The sequence below is a fragment of the Filicampus tigris genome, chromosome 5, assembly GCF_054856515.1.
Source record: "Filicampus tigris isolate MCC_2025a chromosome 5, RoL_Ftig_1.0, whole genome shotgun sequence".
NCBI lineage: Eukaryota > Metazoa > Chordata > Actinopteri > Syngnathiformes > Syngnathidae > Filicampus > Filicampus tigris.
The window spans coordinates 1258423-1275590 of NC_141221.1; positions in this window are offsets into that span (position 1 = coordinate 1258423).

A 17168-nucleotide genomic window follows, 5' to 3' on the forward strand; every position below is an offset into this window, starting at 1 on the left:
GCGAACTAACCACATGCTGCTTCACCAAGGCCATGAGTCTTATCTGCTGCCTGCCATGTAGTGAGCAACCGGAGCCTCTTGGAAAATGTAAGCCCCTGGAATTATCGGAGATACCGTTGCAGACACACGAGCAGATGCGAGCGGGGGCGGGGAGTGGTGTCAGAGGGACCGAGGGGAGGTGGTGTGGGGTATGTTGGGACAGATGGAAGGACACTGATGGATCCCGACAGCAAGCGAGCCAGGATACGGCAGCGCTTTGGCCTCCAGCCTGAATCAACAGAGCGAGCTGACGGCTATATCTGCCCGCCTTTATTAACATGGAGAGGCGTGAACGCACACCTGGACACGCACGCGCGCACACACACACACACACACCCACGCACACACACACCCACACACACACACACACACACACCTCACGGTAATGTGGCGGCCGAGGCGGGAGAAAGTTTGTTTGGCAGCAAACTCGTACGAGCTCCAGGATTCCAGGTGCATCATTCATTTTATCCTACAGCAGATTATTTAAAAGACAACCTGCAGCATGCCCCAACACACACGCACACACACCCCCACACACACACACATAAACACACACGACTGATTGGGCAGGCAGAAATGTTAATGATGTAAACAGCTGGCAGCCAGGAAAGAAGAAGAACAATCTCACACACTCTTGTTTTTCTTGTTGTTGTTGGACAACTTGAATGAATCGGGTTCATACGCCCTTTACATAATTCAAGTCGGATTACTAGATGGATCATTTGACAAGTTAAAGTAAATGGTTGGGGGGAGGGTCTTTAAAAATCAAACACTTTTCCCCCCCCAAAAAAATGGAGCAAAACTGATCAAATTTAGAAGATTTCAAAACCAAATACACTGAGAAATTAAAGACATTGTTCAAAAAAATGAAATTTAAAAAACTGTTATTTTTCAGAAGTTGTTTTTTTGTTTTTCAAAAAAGGTCATCAAAAGATTAATATTCATGTTAACAATGGACTACAATCATTTTTGAAGAATTTTCAGTTTTGAATAATAAAAATCTAATTGGTTAAAAAATATTGTATTAAAAAAATTATATACTTTCCGTAGAAATGTTTTCATATATTTCTAAATTTGAAAAATGATTGTGAAAATTTCAAGAAATGAATAGTAATGAAATATTTCACTTTGAAACTTTCAATGTTTCCTATTTTTTATAAATTATAAAAATGCAAATAATTTGTTGAAAAAACATCATTTCTTAAAAGAATATTAAAGAAATACTTGAGTGGAAAAAACGATTTTTTTTAAATGCCCCCCAATATTAAAAATAATTTTTAAAAATGTAATTCTGTGCCACATCCACTGATCAATTCTGAAAAAGGATGAAAAAATATTTTCTAAAAAAAAAAAAAAAAAAAAAAAAATGAATACAAAACAATACAATACAATTATATTTATATAGCGCATTTCATAACAGCTAGAGCTAACATAAAATATATCTCCATACATTACACTGACAACTTAGTGAAGTTGTTGAAAAAAATGTTTGAAACGATTTTAAAATGTTATGTTATTATAAGATAACTTTGTTGAAGAAAAACTGAGTGCATGGGTGCATGTGAGCATGTGTGTGTGTGTGCGTGTGTGTGAGACATGACAGCTGGTTGACGCAGTGGGTACTCTTCTGGTGGGGTATTTGGAAGCGACATCACCTGTCACAATGTTTAATTAACACCTTTGTGTGTGTGTGCGTGTATGTGTAAGTGAGAGAGAGAGAGATGATCAGGACATTATTATATGTAAATATCGTGTAATGTGTTTTCGCACCTCCATATGTTTTGCTTATGTGTTATTTGTATGCATTTATGCGAAGCGCGTCCGTACGTCGACTTTCCTTTGAATAAGCTTGAATTATGTGTGTGCGTCAGTGACAGCTCAGGTCACTCCTGCGGCTTTTTAATCTGGACTCGCACTGGGAACTTGGAAGGTTTTATCGGAGCTTCCGCCGGCTACCCAGAGGTTCACCAGCTGCACCTGGGATGCGCTTCCTGTCGATGGCGCGTGCACACACGCGCACCTGAGCGCTCCTCATCACAATTCAAAGCGTCGTCTTCTTAACGCTCAAAGCGCATTTCACCAACCGACATGGAATTTGGTTGCGCAAAAAAGTCTCACGAAGCAATGGCTAAAAAGACTCCGCAAGTGTTGTCATCGTGGTTAGAAGCGGCCATTTTAGTGTTGTTAAATTGCTTGGAGATTTGGGGAAAATTCAGCCCTCAAAGCACATCAAATTTGCTCGGCACACCAAAGGAATTCTGCCATCTTGGTTTGAAGCAGTCAGTTTGGCCATTGCTCCTTTACAGATGAATTCATCAAAGAGAGTTTGGGAATTTCCACTTCGCAACAATAAAATTTGGTTAACATGCCTGTCATGAGTTGATTGACAAAGTCTCAAGAAGCCAGAACCAATAAGACAAAGTGAGTGAGTCATTTTGGTTTGAAGCAGCAATTGTGCAGTCAATTTGGTCATTTCCAAAAGTCCTTCAAGACAAAAGTTTTAGAAAAGAAAGATCCTGGAACCAATTTTCCATCAGCGAAACAAAATATGGTACACACATCTATCATGAATTGAAGTCAGAATCAGAAGTCATCAAAACTCGGGAAGTCACCGTTTTGGTTTGAAGCAACCATTTCCAAGTCCATTTGGCCATTGCAAGAGCAAGACAAACTCCACCTGATGAGGTTTTGCAAATTCATCCCGAGTCCCGGTTCACTTCACAAGATGACGTTTCATACAAACGTTTATCCCAAGTAGATTCACCAAAAAGTCTCAAAAAGCCATACCAGAAAAAACTCCACAATACGGGTTTGAAATAACCGTTTTAGAGCCATTTGTCAGTTTCCAATGGGTGCTATATGAAGATGAACTCATTGAAACGTGATTTAAAAAAAAAAAAATCATGTCCACCTGCCAAAAAGTCTCAAGAAGTCAGAATCAATAAGCCAAAGCAAGACTGTCATTTCGGTTTGAAGCGGCCATTTTAGAGTTCATTTGTCCATTTCCAGGAGTCCTTCAGAGACAAAGTCCGAGAGTTACGAAAAACATCTTCAGTCCGATCGTTACCAAAGTTAAACAACTACCAGACAGATGAAAGGCGCCAAGTTGTTGTTTGCTGTTTATAATGCTGCCATTTTCCTCCAAACTCCCCCTGCATCGCATTGACTGTCAACCCCCCGCCAACCCCCAAATATGTTATCGTGTGCATTTTGTGTTTTTGGTGCGGCCCGCTCGCATCCGAGACGAAATCTACGGGAGGCGCTGACTGCGCGGGCGCTCTCCCTACCAGGATAATGATGGCGGCTTAATCAAGTCGATACGGAAACAAACAATGACGGCCGTTAGCGCGGCGGTTTCCGACCCAAACGCGCTCGCGCTCCGCCGGCCCGACGCTCGCCGTCGATGTGTTTGTGCAGACGCTCAATTGAATAATGGAGGCCACTTATTGTCCCCGTGCAAAGGCTCATTTGTTACCTCTGCCAAGGAGACCACGGTTTCATTGGCATTTGTCTGCTAATGTGACACAATGGATGACGCAAAAAAAAAAAAAAAAGTATATATATATATATATATATATATATATATATATATATATATATATATATATATATATATATATATCCACTTTGCGTTTTAACTGAGTACCAGAAAACTTTGCCATGGACTGTGGGGGAATGGACACGCAAATTAAGCTTGAGGAAAAATACTAAGATACACAAATCCCTACGTTCAAACCCCCCCTGCAATAAACACAATCCGTGATGTCGAAATGAACTATTTAAATAGACCCAAGAAATGTTTTTAGAACATTTACGGCACTTTTAAAAAATAGATATCCATATACAAACACACTTTTGATATAACACAAACACATTTCAAAACATATGATATCTGGAGAGAGAGCAAGACCAATGGAGAACAAACATTGTTCAGTGTTGTTTTGCAGTGTCTAAAGCAAATTAACAAACTTTACAAGATTGTCTCACAATACACATGGATAATCATGCTCAAAGACTTACATTCTGAAACGAACTCGCGTTCTGCAAGCGTAAAAAGCAGGACTGAAGAGGACTGACTTTCTGCACTCTTCAGCACAAGCTAGCTTGAGCTGAAAGACTTCCTGTTTTTATTCTTCTTCTTGTGTCAAATGTACACAGTGTCAAAGTAAATGGTGGGCCGCCAACTAGTGTTCGACACTTAAATTGCACCCAGAAAACAGAAAATACATTTACATGCTGGACACACACAAAAAGCCACAATGTGAAAAAATAAATAAAGGTGATGATATTTTTCATATATATTATTCATACTTATAATAATATTAATCATAATATAATTATAATAGAGAAAATACTACACAAAGTGAAAAGTGTACAATAATATGCACACGACTATTTGGCAAGAATCTCAAAATATTACAAACATGCACAATATTGGGCACAAAGTAATACAAGTAAAAAATGAGCAGAAAACAAAAGCAAATTTGAAAAGAATGTTACTTCACTTACAAACGACACGGATGGAGTTAGCCCACTCTTGTTCTGAGTTGCTCCTTTTGTACTGGATCTCATTAGAGAATCCATACTCTGTATTTCTTGAAACTCCTTCATACCTGTGAGTGTGTCGTAACTTCTATTGTGGAAGTGTATGGGCTTGTGAATGTGTGCATGCGTGCGTGCGTGCGTGCGTGCGGCAGGATTAATGCATCGCTGTCACGCGGCGGCAGATGATGAAGTAGTAAAACGGCGGGAGAATGAAAGAAGAAAAATAGCAGCGTGTCAGATAAAAAAGAGGACAGATGAAAAAGAGAATACTTTGCCTTCAAAGAAAAATAATCGCATGAAAGATTAATGTCGTACGCGGGACCACCGCACGGAAAAGTGGCCTAAATAACCCAACCCTTCGACAAGAACAAAAAAAACACACAAAAATGCTGACAAAGTGGCGCTCCACGCAAGTCCATGTTCATTTTTTTTCCTCTTTTTTCAGACAGGAGCGTTTCAAGCCACAAAGTGAGACTTTGAGTCCGGATAAAGAACGTGCAAAAACATCTGCACGCTGCTGTTAGCGTTAGCATTAGCATCTTTTTTGTTGCCGCTTATTCAAGACTTCGCTGAAAATAGTGCGACTTCTCTCTGGCGCATGACAACATGAAATACCCACACAAAATTAGAGCGAAAATGACAAAACATTCAAAACTACAGAACATAGATTTTTAAAAAAGAGGAACAAATATTCATCATTAAAAATAAAAAAAAATGGAGAAAAAACATTAAAAAGTGAGACAAAATACAGACGGAAAAATATACAAATATTCATATGAATTTGTCAAATATTAGCATTACTATAAAAAACAAAAACAAAAAAATACATAATTATTGGAAAAATACTGGTTAAATGTTTGGAATTAATAAAAAAATAAAAATAGGAAAAAAAATCTAAAGTATCTTAAAATTTTTTTTAAAAAGACTGCAAAAAAAAATACAGAGCAAAAAAATAATCGCAGAATATAGCATGAAAAAAAAGTCTTTTTTTTTTTTTTTTACGTGGTCATATATAGTTTACGATCTGAGCAACGTGGTGTCTTTGCTGCTGCCACTTTGACCTGCATGGTTGCAGAAAATGTCTCCCTTTGGTGCGTTTGCGGCCCGACGAAGCGCGTCAAAGCCGACTCGTACCTCTTCATTCCTTCTTCGTTACGTGGCCATAATGCGTGTCACAGCCTAATGAACAGCATCAGCCTTTTTTTTTTGTTTCGTTTTTTTTTATAAATAGCTGCTTTGCCTGCCGGCGGTCTTAATTGATTTCCCAGCGTGCTAATTGATCGCCAGGCCAATGGCGCCGATTGAACGTTAAACAAAGAGCAAGAGAAGAACGAAGAAGATGAAAATGAAGACAAAGAAAAGAGACAGTGAGGACATTTTGTCTCCAGGCCAAGAGGGCTCGAGTTCCATCTCCACTAATGTTCAGCAATTTGCAAAACTATTCTTAAACTATTGAGAAAAAAATGTTAGGTACACTCATTATATTACAGTGAGTCAAAGTTGGCATGCTCAAAAGGATACAAAAAATATAAAAAAATGAAAATAATATTGGGAAAATACACAAATATTGGATGGAAAATAAAAAGTATTCCATTTTTTTAAATAATAGGATTAGCCTAAATCCTAACCATTAACAAAAAAAATAAAAAAAATAGGTGATTTTAAAAAAATATATATATATATTTGAACAAATAGTTTTAAACAGTTAAGTTTAGACTTTAAATACCATGGACATATTAAAAATATTAGGTGAAATACACAAATACAAAATACAATAGGAAATATATAAGGTTTAGGAAAATGCCGAAATAATAAAAAAGTAATTTTGAAAATAGTACAAGAATGGATGAAAATACAGACTTTAAGTGAAATAGTAGAAAATCTAAAATCATTGGGGACAAATTATGACCTCAAACAATTGATGTATTTTTGTACTTAGTATAAAATATTAAACACAAATATTTGTTTTAAATACAATGTTTAGAATGAAATACACGCAATATTAAAACTATATAAAATCAAACAAAATAGAACATACTCAAATATGACCCCAAAAAATGCAATAATTAAGTGAATTGCGCATGAGCAAACCCTGATGGCAATGCGAGCACGGGGGCACTTGTGACATCAACTTCAGGCCACAGCAGAGGGCGGGGACTGACAAAATGCCCGCCCACTGAGACGGACCATTCGCCTGCTTCATTCTTATTCCGCCAATGCAAGATTAATCAGACTTGACATCATGGATTATGTGCAGTATATTCTAATTTTATGTTACTTGGCCTCAGCGAAAGAGGTTCCCAAAAATACTCGGCAAATTCGTGAATGCCGACCCAAGAATATTTTTCACTCATCAGGGAAAAATATCGTTGCCGCCTAACTTGCCTTTTGTCATTTTTCATCGCTCCGTAACGAGTTGCGTCCTTTTCTCCGTTTGTACTTTCGGACACGCCAAATGCGGTACGAGCGATAATCATCGTCCTTTCAAACGGTAGTACCAGCCAAATGTAAGTCTGTCTTTGCTCTGTAAGTAAAGACAGTGTCATGAAATCCACAACCAGGAGCCGAAGCCTTCAAATGAGCTTTGACAAGGCGGATGTATCCCTTCCAGCCAACTCTACTCGATTACATTTCATTACAATGTGGTGTGTATGTGTTACGGACTTAAATGGCTCTTGTTGGTGTCACTTACGCTGACATGAAGGAGACTTCAATTATTCATGAGCGTGTTTGCTCTTGTGGGGACGACTCACCCTGGCTTCCTTACACACTAATGACAAAAAGACCAAAACACACACCTGTGTGTGGGGGTGTGTGTGGGGGTGTGTGTGTGTGTGTGTCATTTAGCGTTCTTCGCATTTCCCACAAGGCCGTGCGTGAGTAGCCAAGCGGCAGCTCCCCCGAGGACCGCCGCGCCGGTGCCTCCATTGTTGCCGCCGTGATGTATTGCCGGGAAAGCCCCGGAAGGCAGCGACCACTTATTTAGACATCAAATTAGGACCTCTACACACTCACACACACACCCGCGCACACGCACACACACCCCGACACTAATGGGCTGAAAGGAGCTTATGTTTGCATTTTGTTTTCTGGTGGGGACATGCCAAAATGTCCTCACAAAAGAAAAGTGTCCCAACAATAAGAGGGTAGAGCCACACTAAGATAGAAAGACAAGTGCAAACACACACGCTTGAATTTCTATCTCCAGTTTAAGTTGAGTGTGAATGAAAGTAAGGCTCCAACACATTGACGTGATTTCCACTTACGGTCATGATTGTATTTATGAGCTCCACCAAGCATACAAGCCAGATTTTTAGAAGTGGGGGGCAAGGGGGGGGAAAAGGGCCCAGGTCATCCACCAAGATTGGGGGCATCCATTGTTGACATAAAAACAAAATGAATGGGCCCCACACGTCTTTGGCTGGGCAATACAACAGACACGTGTATCAAATCAAGCAGCAAGATCTTCCATTGGAATCCCCCCTCCCCCGCCTCGACTCGAGAACCCCGTCATTTTTGAAGGTACACGTGTGCTCTGGCCCCCGCAAACTACATGCTCCTTTGTCGCCACTTTGGCCTTGGCGGAGGTCTGCCGACGAACACTGGAGCTGCTTGTTGTATATTTAAGGACTGGCGTGTGGAGGCACAGCGACGACGACGACGTCCCGTCCGTTGCTCGATTAGCTGTGACGCATAGCGCTAACAAGCCCTGTTATGCTATGAAAAATGAATACTTGATGAGGTGGCGGGCAAAGTTTACGTATCAGAATGCGAGGTGTTCAAAGGGACAAACGACTAATGAGGCATGTGTGAGTCAGTACTGTGTGTGCGTACGTGTGTGTGTGTGTGTGTGTTCTTGTTTTTCTGTTTTTGTGTGGCATTGTCCTGTTCATCATCCACTTTTTACTACGGGGACACTTTTAGGTTGTTCCTCACACATTCTAAATTCTAAATGGACACCGCACAATCGAAATTTCCATCCACTACGTTCAAATCAAATGTTAGCATTGTGGGTTTTTTTTAAATTAATTTCAGCTCATAATTTTTTTTTTTATTTTGGATTTTTTTTTTCCAAACATAGTTAAAATTCAATTTGGACTATGCTCACTTTGTCAACACAGTGAAAATTCTAAATGGACCCTTCAAAGTCCAAATGTAAATTAGCCAAAGCGTGTGGGCTCAAGTTCAAAATGGACGCGGCAGAGACGAAATGGGCAAATAAATGGGCTACTCAAAGGTGTGGTGGGCTGGGGGTTCACTTGAAATTCAAAATGGCCCCCGCACACTCAAAATCCAAATTGACCCGACACTGAAAATTTCAAACATTCCCCACCCTTTCAAAATTGAGTTTGTATGTGCGTACTTGAAAATCAAACGAATTAGCGCCTAGCTGAAATTGGAAATGGAGAGCAGCCGCACAGTGGAAGTTGAACCCGAACACTCCATCAAAATGGATCCCACACATTTCTTTGGGAGCTGAAAAGTGGATCCGACTTTCTGGATGACATCAGTGACATTGGAAGCACAACGCGGGAAGACAGTTGGTCACAAAATGCACAAAATGTCACTTGGACTCGGGGACACACACACACACACACACACACACACACGCACACGCACACACACACACACACACACACGCACTAGGACAGTGTGACCTGCAAGAGTGCAGAGCAACAAAAACACTTTCCTGTAATAACTTCAGCTACATCTAATCCTATTTCCCTCACAGGTGTGTGTGTGTTAAGGTGAGAAAAAGGCGTGTGTGTTTGCGCAGGTCTTAATTCTTTTTCTGCTGACTCAGCAAAACCCCGACACACCTGCTCAGCCACAACCTTAACGCACGCGCAGACCCCGCCGGGCATTCGGATGCAACTGAAAGCGGCGCTTGGACCGGAAAGGGAAAATCTGTCCCTGCGTCTTTATTTGGATGCGCATGCTCTTGTGTTGACGTCTTTCTTTGAAGAATTCCCGCTGGGAGTCGCGAGCAAGTTGATGTCGCTCGTGAGACGTCAGGCACAGCGGGACGTATTGGAAAAGTTACTTTTCCCCCAACTCGGCCAAGCTGATTTATTAATACCGACGCCGCGCACTTATTTACCTCGTTATTATTTCATTTCGACAGCAAACTTCCATTGAAGGCTTCTTCAAATGTGCTTGTGTGTTCATTTCTGGTGTCCTTGTCATGATTTGGATGTTTTCACGAATGACACTGATGATGATTTGACATCCAGTGTTTTCATTTTTGGGAGAATACTCCACATTTCCAAATAAACATAGAATGTCACTTAGCATGGTAATGGACTTCTACCGTCATACTATTACGGTTAATTATTTCCTCTATAAAGGACTCGGAGGTAGTCGAGATTGCAACACACCAAAGTCATTTAGTTCAAAATATCTTATATCAAATATATATAGTATGCAAAAAAATAAATTAACGTCTGATTATTCCGCAAAAATCGCTCTACACTGGAAATGTATCTGTGGCTAGCTACATGCTACAATGGATCCGGTAGTCGTGTGGTGATGCAGCATGTGGATCACTTGTCATCGCTGTTAGTATGCAGCAAGTGGTAGCACAATAGTCCAAAGACATACCGCGTCTGCCCTATGCAATGTCTCCTCCTTGCCTTGCGTGTGTGCGTCGAAGGCCAAACAAGGCCATTAGCATAGCGACAGCCGCTAGCGCCGCATCCGCAGCACCTGGGAAACGCACTCAGAAAAATGTGCAGCCGGCAGATAATATGCAAGACAACAAAAGCGCACACATTCCAGGACGGAGGTTTAATCCCATCTCATACGGAGCGTAACATCTCTTTCAAAATGCTCTTTTTTGGGGTTCAACTTATGAGTGTGTGCGTGTGTGTTTTATTGTGCTGTCATGCTAAGTAGCAAAGCGCACACCAAGTTAAATGACACAAAGAAAGGGTGAGGGGACAAGGCATCGTTGTACGTAACGAACGCAATAGTCAACGTTTTCCTTGGAATTCTAATAATAAAAAGTCATAAGAAGATGAAAAAATAAAGTAAATAAATAATGAAATGATCAGTCGGCATGTAGTCTTCCACTCTGCAGTGGCTTTGGTTTCTGTTGAAGTCCTGCTTTCCTCTCTTATATTTCAGCAGACCGTGATATCATGAAATGCCTTTTTTTTAAGTTAGTTATTTTTTTTAGATGAACTGCATGAAAGTTGTTGACTATTGTATTCAAAATTAGCTGTAAACTTTTTATTGAACGGGAGAAGACAGAAGAAAATGAAAGTGTAGCATCGCGTGCTTAGAGGATGAAGACCATGAGCAGAAAGAGGGAGGGAGGAAATGGAAAAAAAAAAGAAGAGAAGAGAACGATGAGGAGACCCAAAACAACAACAACAACAACAAAAAAGGTTTGGGGTTGATCAATTGTCGCCTTCTGGTGGGAACGTCTCATTTTTCAATCCCTTGTTTAGCAATCTGTGCTGCCCAACAATGAAACATAACACGCACGCACACGCACGCGCGTATCCAAGAAGAAGAGAACATTTTTGTCTGTGAGTTGAGAGACCTTCTATGCACAAACATTCCTAAATGCGGTGCACACATTTGATGCTCGTTGTCATACAAAGTAGTACACGTGCGCACATTGTATTCGACAAGTCTCGTACATCACATGCACGAGGGCTGCTCGATTAAGCGATTTTGGACCGTAACCGAATTTTCTGGATAAAACGGTGTTAAAAAAGTTTAAATGTACAATACAACCCGTGAGCAAGTCGTCTGAAAGGGTACATGTGTACACACTAAGTACGCATGGCTACACAAATAGGACACATAATGTCCTTTTTTTTTGTATTTATTTTTTGACCTTTTGATACAGTATTCAAAGGAGTCCAGATTTGACAAAAAGGTCAAGTGTCAATTGTTGCTGTGCCCACCAGCTCCACCAGATGGCGCTTCCGGCCGGGCAAGGGCACGAGGCGGAGTCTATCCTGACCAGACTATGGGAAATACCTCGACTTGGTCACCTGTCAACCAATCACCGCTGAAAAGAAAGACACCTCCGTGCGTGACCCGCTGCAGAAATCAGGAGCGAGCATTTTCACACCAAAAAAAACAACACAAAAAAAAAACATTTGCCACGCAGCATTCTCGTCTCCATATCCTCTTGAACCTCCGACTCGCGGTTATTTTTGTGATGGTTTGTGAATCTTTAAAAGCTGGATGAGTTGATTAACATTCACGGCAGGAGATGTTTTCATTGCGCACGCCGCAGGGTGTGAGCGTGTGTGGATTTGCGTTCTCCGCACCCAATTTTGGTGATAAAAGAGGCAATTTGTGGAGTCATGCAGGTGCTTGTGCACACTGTTTACCTTATTGGCGCTAATAGCCAGTTGGACTGAACAGCCCGTGAGGCAAATTGGCAATTGCTATTAATAAAAAAAGTGCATTTGTGATTGTCACCGCCACAAACAACAAGTCAACGTCTCTGGAGTTGCTCCTTCAATACTTTTTTTTTTTTTCTTTATTGCATAATTTGTTTTATTCATCTTGCAAATGTTTCCTCATTTCCTCCTGGTCTCTCTCGCCAGGATGACTTTCTTTGTTTTCTCACAGCAACTGTTATGCAAATGGAGCTTTTTTTCTTTATTAATGGCGCCTTTGTTTTTGGCTCAGGTTTAGACAGACTCATTTTTTTGTTTGTCACTTATTCATTACTTGATCGGTCAGTTAGTCGGTTTAGTTTTCCAGTCAATCTACGTATTAGTCAGTTAGCTAGTTTGCCACCAGTTTGTTTCCTAATGAGTGAGTCACACAATCCGTTAGTCGGTTATCTGATTTGGGATTTGGTGAATTATCCGCTTAGTCAGGAAGTCAGAATGTCAGTGGGTTGGTTGGTCAATTAGCAGAGTTGGGCATTCCGACCGGTCCGTCCATCCATCCGTCCGTCACTGACGGACGCCGTTTTGCCGACGGGTGACCAATCACGGGAACAATTTTCAAAAAAGACGGGCTAAGCATAGTCGGAAGGCCCTTGATGTCATCCGTCATCCGTCTGTAGTCCGTCATTAATCTAATTTTCGCGTCATAGCGTTAGTCAGTCAGAGAGTTAGTCAGTAGGTCAGTTAGTCAATCAGTCAGCCAGCTACTTAGTAAGCTAGATATCTAGAGAGTGAGTTAGTCACTCAACTAAGTTAGTTATCCATTCAGTGAATTAGTTAGTTGGACTGTCCGTTAGCTAGATAGTGATTTAGTTAATGGCACACTTGGTCAGAAAGTCAGAGTGTTTGTTAACTAGTTAATTACATATTCAGTGTCCTAGTTAGCAATTTAGTGAGCTATCTACTTAGACAGTGAGCATGTTATTTAGTTAGTTGGTTAGTCAGTCAGTTAACCAGCCAGCCAGCAGGTTAGTTGACTATCTAGTTAGTTGATCAGTCCATTATCCAGTTAGTTATTTTGACAGTCAGCTAGCTAGTTTGTGATTTACTTGCTTATCCAGTTAGTCAGTCAGTCAGTTAGTTGACTACCTGGTCTCGTCAGTCAGTCAAGTCAGTTATCGTGTTAGTTAGACAGTCAGTTAGCTACTAGTGATTTAGTTTGTCATCCAGTTAGTCAGTTAGTAAGTCAGCATGTTACGCTTGTAACCTTTGACAGCTGACATGTGTCTGTGGTTTGCTCCTGACTCTAAATGTCATTATTTGTTTTTCGAGGCAACAGACCCAGTGCAGTGGATTCATACACATTGTGGAAGTGAAATCACCGTGACTTCACACTTCTATAACAACAATAATCCATCCATCCATTATCTGTACCGCTTCTCCTCACAAGGGTCGCGGGGCGTGCTGGAGCCTATCCCAGCTGTCTTTGGGCAGTAGGCGGGGGACACCCTGAATTGGTTGCCAGCTAATCGCAGGGCACACAGAGACAAACATCCGCACTCACAATCACACCTAGGGGCAATTTAGACAGTCCAATCAACTTACCATGCATGTTTTTGGAGTGTGGGAGGAAACCGGAGTACCCGGAGAAAACCCACGCAGGCACGGGGAGAACATGCAAACTCCACACAGGGAGGCCGGAGCCGGGGTCGAACCCACGACCTCTGAACTGTGAGGCGGACCTGCTAACCAGTCGACCACCGTGCCGCCTAACAACAATAATAATAGATTTTATTTATAATGCACTTGACTTAACATTTATAGACAAATCTCAGTCCTCCTCTTCTTCTCTCAATGTCACCAACTAACATCCATGTTTTTTTTTGTGTCCTCTCGCTGCTAATTCAATTAGCGAGATGCCATCGCCACAATTAGACTTTCCAATTAGTGCGTGCTTTTCTCCTCATTTTTTCTTCTTTGTGCTGGAATTGAAAAAGGATGAGACACGCTCGCCAAATATATATATATATATATATATATATATATATATATATATATATATATATATATATATATATATATATATATATATACATATATGTGTGTGTGTGTGTGTGTAATAACAGTTTTCATACGGAGGATATAATACTTTGCTTCACCGCTCAAGAATATTTTTTTTTCTCTCTTTCATTATGAGTTGTAAAGGTTAAAGGTCACATTAATGGTTTTGAAATGATTGATCTCCTTTTTACTCATGACAAAATGTGGCATTTCAACAGGGGTGTGCAGACTTTTTATATCCACTGTGGCTCACAAAAAAAAAAAAAAAAGTAAATAGCACACACACGTGTGGACTGACCGATAGTATTGATTTTTTTTTTTTTTTTTTTTTAAAGGAAAAAAGGAAATTTACCACATAGCAGGTTCAGGCCGGACACCGGCGATATAGAACATATGAAGTATATACTATAACGTAAAGAAAGTAGGAGGCAGGTGCACGTAGCTGACAAGGAAATGGCTTCTTCCTCACAAATTGATGATGACGATGATGAAGAGGATTCATAGGGTAACGGGTGCGAGGCGAGCGGGAAGAGGAAACGGGAGGGCAGCGTCGACGCGCATCTCGCTCGCCGCTTTGTCAAAAGACGGCGAGTAGAAGAAGCAGCAGCGTTAATTAAAACGTTTGATGGGAACGATTACGAGAGTCTTTTCAGGAGCCGCTCGGCTGAGATGTCAGATAGTCAAAGCCAGGAGCAATTAACACAAACTTGCCTGAGTTATCAGAGTTTCCTGTTTTATGGTGAGTCATCAAACTTTGCCGCCACGCTCCACCCACACCCGCGCAATGACAAAATAGGGTCACATTTTTTACAATTTAGTTTCATCAATCCATCAAGTGCATCACATTTGAAGGACTGCTGGGAATATTGAAAGAAAAACCCTAAAATGGCAGATTTCCGGGGACGTTTTAGCGAATGGCCTCGTGAGCGTTTTTGTGGATCTACTCATGATAAATATGCCGACCAAATTTCATGTTACCAAGTGATCTTTTGTGGGCCGAATTTTCAAAAACACGTTAACATTGTCTTGAGTTCCCCTGGAAATTTCCCCAAATTACCCTAAGATGGCCAGATCTAACCAAATTGTACGACTCTTGTATCTTTTTGGGCAGAGCCTCTTGAGACCTTTTTGTGGGTGTACTCATGATAGGCATGTCTACCAAATTTTCAGTTCTTACGTAAAACTGGCTTTGGGGTCTGAATTATCCCCCAAATGCTCAAAAAGGATGACTGTTCAAAACCAAAATTCTCAGACTTGGGGTATATTTATGGGGAGAGTTTCTTGAGATTTTTTTGTGGGTCTACAAACGTAGGCGATACACACGTCTACCACATTTCATGTGGCGAAGTGCAAGTGGCTCCGTGGGCTGACCCAATCAACTTTAAGAAGTGAAAGCTGAAACTTTTTTGACTGACTGATCTTTGTGATCATCATCATCGCTTCTAATTAATTCTCACTTTTCTTCCCAGCTGACTGATTGGCTCATTTGCAGATCATCACCGTGGCCTCCGCTTTCATTAGCCGCATGCTGAGTGATGATCGCGCGCACGCATGCGGCGAGCCAACCAACACTCACGTTTATTACTTTTATTGGACTTTTTACTGGCTGACTTGTTTCGCGCTGGAGTCCGGACTGAGGAGGATGATGATGATTATGAGAAGGTGCCTCTGCGAGTACATTTCTCCGATGCCGGAGGGAGCCAGTCACAGCGTCCGATCATTCAGCCAGCGAGTCGAGGCGACGGGTCGCGCCGGGGCGTATAGTCTAACCATCCGTCTTACTCGTGGTTTGCCTTTAAATGAGGAGCAGGATGCGCTGTGATGTCATTAAGCGCGGGGGGGGGGGGGGGCAATATTTCACTTCCTGTCTCGCCAGTGACATCATTTGATTGGCTGGTCACGCTGCGTGGGTTGCAAAGCAGACGCATGCCCAAAGACTTCACCTTTTTGTGGATTAAAGGAATACTTGAATCATTTTGCAATTTTCAGCAGTAAAAAAAGATATTTTGCCTATGATGAATTTGATACCTTCATTATTTTTCATGTACAATTCACGCTTTTAAAAATTCATTTTGCCACTTGCTGTCAACTGAAAATGACATCACGTGTTGAGGGGATTTTTTTTTCTTTCAACTGAACATTAAAAATGAGAGGTGCTTTGGAAAAACGGGGGATTTTTTTTTCCCCAAAAATGAGAGATTTTCTTTTTTTTTTTTTTCAATTGAAAAAAACAAAAAGGGGATTTAATTTTTTTTTTCCATGATACACAAGGATGGCGCAATCTTAAACAAGCCTTGCTCATGAACTGATGAGCCTGCTCAGATGAGAGGCCAAACTTCTTCCAAGACAACCAGAACAGTATCAAATGATTCAATTCCCTGAGAATAAAAAGGAAGTTGTTTTTTTTTCTTTTCCAATCAAAAGTAAAAAACAAATTTTAATTGTTATTTTATAATCGGTGTAGAAAAAGTGAATCTTTTCAATGGATAGTCAAAAAAGGAGAGGACATTTTTTTTGCAATCAACAAAAAAAATCAGCTAATTCTATTTTGTTGTAAAATGCGCTGGGTTTTTCCCCATTTCAGTCGAAAAGAGCAAGGTGATAAAACTTTTTCAACTGAAAGTCAAAACAAGCTCCACACAGCATAAATGTGTGTATGTGCGCGTGTGTGTGATGTCACCCACAATGTTTGCAGCAAGTGGGTGGCAGCAAGAAGAGCAAAGATGACATCAAAATGCATGAAGCGGCTCAGCAATGTGACACTCACGCGGCAATCGCTGCAGCCGCACACAGGCAAGCGCGCGCTCGAGAACCATTCGGCGGTTTGTCATCATGTCAACACGCAGCACAAGACGCGTGTCCAAATCAATGCGGAGGTCACCATGCTGATTTCACATCTGCTGCCTGTCCTCCCACTTTTTGCTGTTTTCTTCACGCACGCACGCGCAGGCTGAAAGTGTCATGCCGAATTTCTTGGGCTTTATTTCATTTGCCGAGTCCTTTCCGTACAATGAAGACAGATGCGGGGGGGCCTGAGGGTCCGTTTGAGTCCACGAGGGACCTGACAGGCCATCAATAAATGTTGATTCACTCAAGGAAATAGAAGCATGGACAACATCAAAGAAACATTAGCTCTAGACTAGATTAGATCCCACCCCCGGC